Source organism: Charadrius vociferus, unplaced genomic scaffold, assembly GCF_000708025.1.
Source record: "Charadrius vociferus isolate BGI_N301 unplaced genomic scaffold, ASM70802v2 scaffold549, whole genome shotgun sequence".
Taxonomy (NCBI): domain Eukaryota; kingdom Metazoa; phylum Chordata; class Aves; order Charadriiformes; family Charadriidae; genus Charadrius; species Charadrius vociferus.
In genome coordinates this window covers 3,881,676-3,889,567 of record NW_009650103.1, presented here as the reverse complement: position 1 = coordinate 3,889,567, position 7,892 = coordinate 3,881,676, and positions in this window count along the sequence as shown.

Genomic DNA, 7,892 nt, shown 5'->3' with positions numbered 1-7,892 from the left:
CTGCTGAATAAATCTATTGAAAAACGAGATACTTTTATTGAGATGTTTAAAGCAAAGTAAAGGGATGTTGTAGTTGCATCTGCTATCTGTAGTATATGAGACAGCTTGTCTAACAGCTCATTGGTTTCATTCTTCTGTTTTAGCACATCTAGTTTGTTGTGAATCTGATCCTTACTGTGGAAATTCTGTTATTTTAGAACAATTCAGTGGAGAAACTCGGCACTGAAGTCCTATGCCTATGAATTGTGGCCGCAGCTTTCACCTGTACTTTCTTTTGAACATTAACCACTTAAGCTAGTAATTAAGTAAGTGTTTGACATGAATTGTCATCACAAGGTTGTATTATCACTTAACCTCAGGAGTTATGTCTCCTTAGCTTTATCTGTGTCGTCTAAATCCATACCTATTTATATCCAAGTTTTCTAGTGCTCCTAAAACATCTTCCTTTTTTCCATTCTGCCCATCAAAATGGAACTGATTCCACTGTTTGTTTGTAGCTGATGTTTAAGATCATACAAAAGCATCAGTAGGACACATATGCCTGTTCCTCTAGTCTGGGGTCTTCTAGGAGAAAGGGTGCTTTTTCTGCTCGGCCTGTCTGATACTGTGTAGGCAGTGCAATGCCTTACTGAAAGTAGCTGTGTGAGTTTTGTATGAGAAGAGTTCATCACAGTGTAAGATTTAAATTCAGTAAAGTGGGTTTTTTCTGCAATTCCTGTGGCTGCATGAAACATTGAGTCCACATGTTTACCTTGACGTTTAAGAGGAGCTGAATGTCCAAAAGTGGTATGTGGAGATGTGCAACTCTAAAGCAAATTTCTTATTTTGGATGTTGTTTTATCTTGTATTTGGTGCCTTAACAATCTAAGGTCATATATACTGTACAACAGGTAGTTAAGTGTACTTTAAAAGAACACTTCAAGCCTAATCTACAGAAACTGTTGCAAAGACTGAAGCCTTCTCACTGGGAGAGTTCTCTTCCATGTTTAATAATCCATTGATAAAACGTGAATTGCAAGAATTTAAAGCACATATAAAAATTTTAATGACAGATTGAGACTGAATTTATCTGATTTCCAGCTTCAAAGGTTTATGGCAATAAGATAATTAAAGGTACAGTCTCTTCTATGCTGTGTAAGTAAACAACATCAAAATGTTTTATAGCTAGCCAGAAGTGCGTGTTTGTGAAATCCTCAGGAATGTTATCTCTACTCGAACAAATTCTAAAAGGCACGAATTGAATGTAATTAGCTATCCTTCATTCATTGGTACAGGGGAGTTGGAATGAGTAAAAGTTGCAATTAATTTTTAATTCCAAAATAGCACGTGGACTTAAGCCTCATTCCTGCCTCTTACCTGGGTCTAGAAGCGCCAGGTGCCTTATGCTGCTTTGCAGTTTGCGAAGTGTAGTGCAGCTGCTACTTGAACACAGGCTCGCTGAATGCATCTGGTCCTGGTAGAATGGACTGAGGCAAGAGAGAGAGAGAAAAGAAAAAATTGAAGCTAGAATGCCCTTCTCCAGTCTTCAAGGTGCAGCATCATAGGAAGCTGGGGGGAAAGTTGCACTGCCTTTTCCAAGTTCATTAATAGAGTCTGTGGTAAAACCAGGAGGTTTATGTCTACTGTGGGAAACCAGCAGCCTTAGTACACCAAGAGCAGGGGGAGATGGTATTGTTTTTTCAGTAGTTTGTAAGAAATTAGATAGGAGGTTTAAGCTATCCGTATAGCAGGCTAAAAGCTGCTTGAGATGTTGCTACAGGCGATTAATTTTTTTTTCTGTTCGGTAAACAAGTCCAGGATGGAAGGTTTTCCAGAGGAGGAAGAGGAACAGGAGAAATGCAGTGAATAAATTCTATTTCCTGATGCAGCCCTATCCAAAATAGGGAGACTGCTCCAGGCAGTGCACGTAGCATGCAACTGAATTTTGGGACCAAAAGGAATAATAGTAATTTCCCCTAAAGGAATACTAGTAACTTATTTCCACAATGCCCAGAGTATTCTAGACAACTTGATTTTACACAGAACAGCATGGCAACAAGGGAAAGCAGATACTGCTTCCACAACTACATGTTGTAATGTACATATTTCAGGTCACCAATATTGGTGTAACTAGTTATGACAAAGTAGGTTCATCTTGCCAGAAAAGCATATTTTGACATTCTATCCACTTCTATTTTTTTTAAGCTAGAGGACAGTTAATTATAGCACTCATCTGTTTCGAAGGGAGTAGAGCCAGAAGGTAAGTTTCATCTTCATACTTCGAAGCTGCTATGAATAAGCTGATTAACAGTGTTCCACGGAAACAACCTGATGTACCTACTTATTTTCTTTGTGCTCATTTCTGTGTTCTTAGAAAAGCACAAGCTTGTGTAAGCATAATCAATACAAAGTTACTCAGGGTACTGTGTCATCTCAGCAGTGGACAGCAACTGCATTTCAAGTCAACAGGCACATATAAATCAAGCTTAATTAAGAGGAAGAGAACATCTTGGCAGGTTTTGTTTTGCTACTGGCACTGTTACAATTTAATGATCTATGCATACAGAAATGTGTGTATTGCTGCACTCCCAGTAGAACCTGTAGTTCTGTATGGGCATCCTGTAAACGAACAAAGTAAAATGTAGTCAGTGTAGGAGAGAGAGTATTCTTTCTTTATTTCCACGAAGACTGTTTAGAAGCAGACGGAAAGTGATCCTGCTCAACGCAGATTAATGGGGAGCTGAAGGACAGTATTCAGAGCAGTACAGCTTTTGAAAAAGTTAGTGATGATATGAATTTAATTATGAAAATTCTGATTTGCTATACAGATTATTTCCTGTGTTTTCAAACTAGTATCACTGCTTCCCTGCTCAAAATAACAGGATAAAGGCAAGTGTAATTTTCTAATAATATCTATTGTGTGGAAATATACGTATACTGGAAGAAAACGGAGGCCATACTGCAGAGAGCATATTCAACTACAGAGCCATTCTCTGGGCAATGCTGCATAATTTAAGAGTGGGTAAATATGCCTTCAGGGACAACACGACACAGAACAGATGTTTAAAAAAAAACAAAAACAAAAACCCAGAAAAATGTCTCGAAGCTTTGTGCAGTCATACATTTATTCTTCCCTGAAAAAGGGACAGGTACATTCATATGCACTTAGTGAGTTATATATCTGGCATCACAAAGGTCCTTAAGGACAAATGTTTTCAAGCTAGTCTCCTTTCGGACAGAAAAGGGAGTAAGTTGACTCTGTCTTCCAGTTCCAAAGTGCAGTGTCTTATTTCTGATCCTAACCCTAAGTCAATATTTATTGATCAAACTGACTAAGCTTTTTAGGTCGACAAACTCTCTACGAAGCAATTCTGTTCTCTCAAGCCTCTGCAGGGGCCGGCAACTGGTGCTTAACTACTACTTCCACTCCAGAATGTCACCCGTCCTCCAGCTGTCCCAGAGCCATTCTGGGACACTTGCACTTCTAAGAAAGCAACACTGCTGTGGGGGGACTGTCAAAAGCACTGAAATACTACAGCAGAGCAAGTCCCAGTGGGCTCTATGCTTTTTAAAGTCCTGTCCAGTTCTTAGTGACAAAGTTGAGCATGAAACCTGTACTGCCAAACGTACCAGCCCGTTCATAAAGAGGACATCTATGGGAAGCAGTCTCGGAAGTGGAGATTTTGAGGAAAGGCTGGTGTTTTCCAAGTCCAACTCACAAGCTTTTTTTTTTTAATGGTTGAGTTTCCACCCCACCAAAAATCATCGTCAGTCAAATCAATTAAAACAATTGCTGCTAATTTGGGCTAAAACATCCCCCTTGTATAACCCAACCTACCAGCACCCATCCATCTAAAGAATTCTTAAGCAAAGAATCCTCAGGAGGCAGAGCCTTGCTAAGAGTCTGCACACTAGAAGGCAGACAGGAAATCTGGCAGTGCAGTATAATGTGACTTTTCTGATGACAATTACTTCTACAAGACAAGGAAAAGACAGAGGCAGTGCTTTGGGGCAGTGTTTCATGCTCAGCAAGTTTGTAGAGGGAAGGAATGCAATTCTATAAATCACTTGTACTGTATTTCTGTTTTTAGACTTGAATGATTTTCACTTTTCCTTTGTGGGTCAGCATAGTAAACATTAAAGAAAAGGTCTATTTTTCTAAATCTCTTTCACCAATAGAGGTCTGACCTGCAGCCAACAGATGGATTTATTTATCCACAGAGGACAGAGTGTTTATTTTTACACTAAAATTGGATATGGCATTGAATAAAAAGGAATATGACCTTTGAACTCTCTAAACCTTAAATACTAGGAACAAATTCCACAAATTAGTAATATGGTGGACAATTCCATCTTTCTTCCTAATAAATCTCTCTCAAAAGAAGTTACCCAGAACTAAACTTCCAAATGAAGTACAAGAGATACTTGTGGTCTAATTACAGACTACTTTCAAAATATTTAAGATTGCTCCCGAGTTATAATCTGTAGAGAACAATGACAATTAAACTATTCCTGCCTATACTGTATATAACGCAACTTCAAATAAAGTAATTCGGCAACCACCTTAGCTATTTATAGCATTAAAAATGTAATCTGAACATTCACATTGTCTTAATTCGGTAGCAGTTGAGTGGGAAGAAAAATAACTGCACACTGAATTTTAAATTGAGCTATATCTACTCACTAGCCAAAAAAGCCTGCGAATGTAAAGTAAATGGAATGCTCTTTGTACATTAAGTTGCTTCCTCACGTGATGCTGTACCCTGTACACTTGGCTTCATTTGGCTTCTGTGTTGTGGTTTGTACGCCAGCCACTGTTATTAACTGTACACAACACTTAGATCTGCACTGTAATCTTGGTTCATTTGCCACTGATTGTAACCCAATGCTACAGACTTCTCTGTATATAAAACCGTAACCATGTCCCATTTGCTTCCAATAGCATACAATAAAGGCTTATCTCTGTAAACAGGAATTACGGCCTTCTGATTGGTTTGGGTTTTTTTGTTTACAGTGAGGAAACTGGCTTTAGGGTTTTTTGAAGCCTGGGAAGCCAAACCACAGAAGTCCATTCTACTTTAGTCAGCAGGTAACAGGCTCAGCAGAAAGAGGAGACAGTGCATCTCCTAAGGCTGCAGTTTTATCGGAGATGCTTATTCGCAAAGTTGTGACTTTGAGATGTAAACATAAAGCACGTTTATTCTGTAACAAGCAGAATGCATTCCTTCAGAAAAGTGGCTGTGAATAGCGTATACAGGACTGAAATTGGGCAAGGGCTGCTGCACACAAATACCCTTGGGGGTGAGCCAATGGAAGCAGTAACAGAAAAGCCCAGAGAAGGCTGTGATGAGACTACCCAGGAAGGCAAGTTTTACTTGAGAATGAAAACTGGGCATTTCCTAGTATTTAGCTAATTAAAAATACAGAACGTCTGTTTTTCTTAAAAGATAAATTACATAAAGAACGAGTAAGATTTTCTCTTAAACTTTTCCCCTCTCCTGCCCCTCTCATTTCACTGTATTTCCTAAACATTAAATTCCTGTGGTCCCAGTTTGTCCTCTGAGGTCTGAAGCAAATCCGAGCAATTTCCTTGTCCAGAGCCATTGAGGGCAGGAGTTGAGGATACCATGACAATTGTGTGGCTGTTGTTGTTTTCTTGAGGCTGTAACTTGTGGTAAGATTTACTGGAATGTACAACTGTGTCCAGTTGCCTGGAGTTACAGGACACAGTTTTACTCCAGAAGGGAAGGCAGAATTTGTTTTATCATCCACTTTTAACTTTTCTTAGATGTGTTTTTTCTAGTCTTTAAGTCAGCATTTCAAGTCTCAGTGCAGAGGTCACTAATCAAATTCAGAGGAGATCAACCTCAAGGAAGGATTAAAAACTGTTGTGAGCTGACTAAAGTTCAAATTGCTCTTAATAAAATGAGATGTATGGAACCCCACAGCTTAACATATATGACAACTGGAGTAAGAGTTGGTGTGAGACTTCTGCACTCAACAAAACAGTGTGCAGCCAGCTGAGTCTGCTGTTGTGCAGCAAACAAGTCCATTACGCACGTAAGAGCTACTGAGGGACCACTGTACCAAAACCAACTAAACCATGCGTCACTTAAAATTCAGAGCTACATCAAATATTTAGCAAGTAAGATCCATAAAGAACTGAACATAGTTAAGAAAACATCATTAACACTTGGCTGAAACAGGTCAGTTTTACCCTACAGATGAGAATAATACCATACCTATGTACATGCCTAGTATTAGCTAGCTTATTAAGAGGTCATTCAGAAAGCTACCTCAGGATTATCATCTCGGAGGTGCTGAGAAGGCTGACAGCTCTTCAGCAGGAGCCTGGCAATCGCTGGTCAGTGACAGCTAATGAAATGACCTGGGCCCACTCCAGGAGTTGGCTGACATTCCGTGGCCTCACAGGAATGAAACCAGGGTAGATAAGGGAGTGGCGCACGGGAGGAGTAATGCAGTACTGATTCTAGATTGATAAAGGAGCTTGGCGTGTACTTCTTTCTTCCCTGTGAAACTGCCTGATCTCCTACTTAGTTTTATTCCTGTCCTGCTGTAGCTAACATAAACTCGCCAGGCAGCTACACACTGTCTTGTCTGGGAGAACAGGGAGGCTGCCATTTGTGGCCCCCTGTACTTGTTACTATTAGTACCTTCCCTCCCCGCCTCCAAACCAACAAACAATACCAAAGTCTGCCTACTTTTCCTCAGCATACTGCAATGTCTCGCACTATCAACCTGCAGATGAATGCATGCAGTGAAATCTGCACCAGAAAGCTCCTTCATCGTTTCCAGGCTGTCCCACAATGTTGCTTGAGCCCCGTCCCTTGCTGGCACAGCACTGAAGGGATCCATCCAGAAGGAACCAGGTGATTAACAAGCAGGACGCCTAGTTTATCTTGCTGCAATCAACATCACATTGAAAAAGTGTATTTGGTTACAGAGGAAGCAGGAAAAAATTATTCACTGATGTCCGTGCAACTAACAAACCAGCCTGTCACTTCCATGTGCAAAGAACTGCTGCATCTATAACCTGCCCAAAAAATCAGAGAACTAATGCTAGTCTCACTTTACGATAAACACACAATACCAAACAATGGAAATTCCATGTCCTACTGTCTCTTAAGTTCAGCAGCCTGATTTATCTGGATGTCAGTTCTCTTTTCTCATGAATAAACAACAGATCCCAAATGCAAGGTTTTATAACAGGCATGTGGGACACTGAGGACTGACAAAAGCTCCTATTTACTCAAAAGCACACTTCTACTCTGTGTACAGTCAACACTAAACCATCCCTCATGCTGGTCTACTCTGATGCTGGTCGGTTTTAAGAGACTTGCAAAATGGTAAGGAAAAGCATTTAATGCAGAGTGAAAGTAGAGGTCTACTTTCAAAAAAAGGTAGGATACTTCTCAAACAAGGACATCTATGTTCCCCTAGCTCACAGACACCTTCCATGAGGCTGCTAGACACTCGATGATTCCAGGTGTCCTCGCAAAAAAAAATCTGAAGGCACTCAGTTCAGCATTTAGGTTTCTGAAAACTTATGTTCATGACACGCTGAGCCACACTCTACTTGCCACAGGACTGGTAACTTGAGTGACAACTGTTAGTTGTCGCTCAGAGCAAAGACTTAAGCATGGGATCAATTCCTATTGTTCCCCAAAGAGCATATAAGAAGCCAGATTACAAACTGTCCGTTGGATGCCAGCTGTAGTGTTATGAATTTCATCCCCAGACCAAAGCCCCACAGAACTCCTGCACTGTCCATTAGTCCCTCCATCAAGCACCTGGTCTCCCCAACACCAGAGGAATCTCCGCCTCTGCTGCAGAACTCCCTGTTGGCACTTTACACTTATTTGAGCATTACCTATCCTTACAGGGCAAGTCCT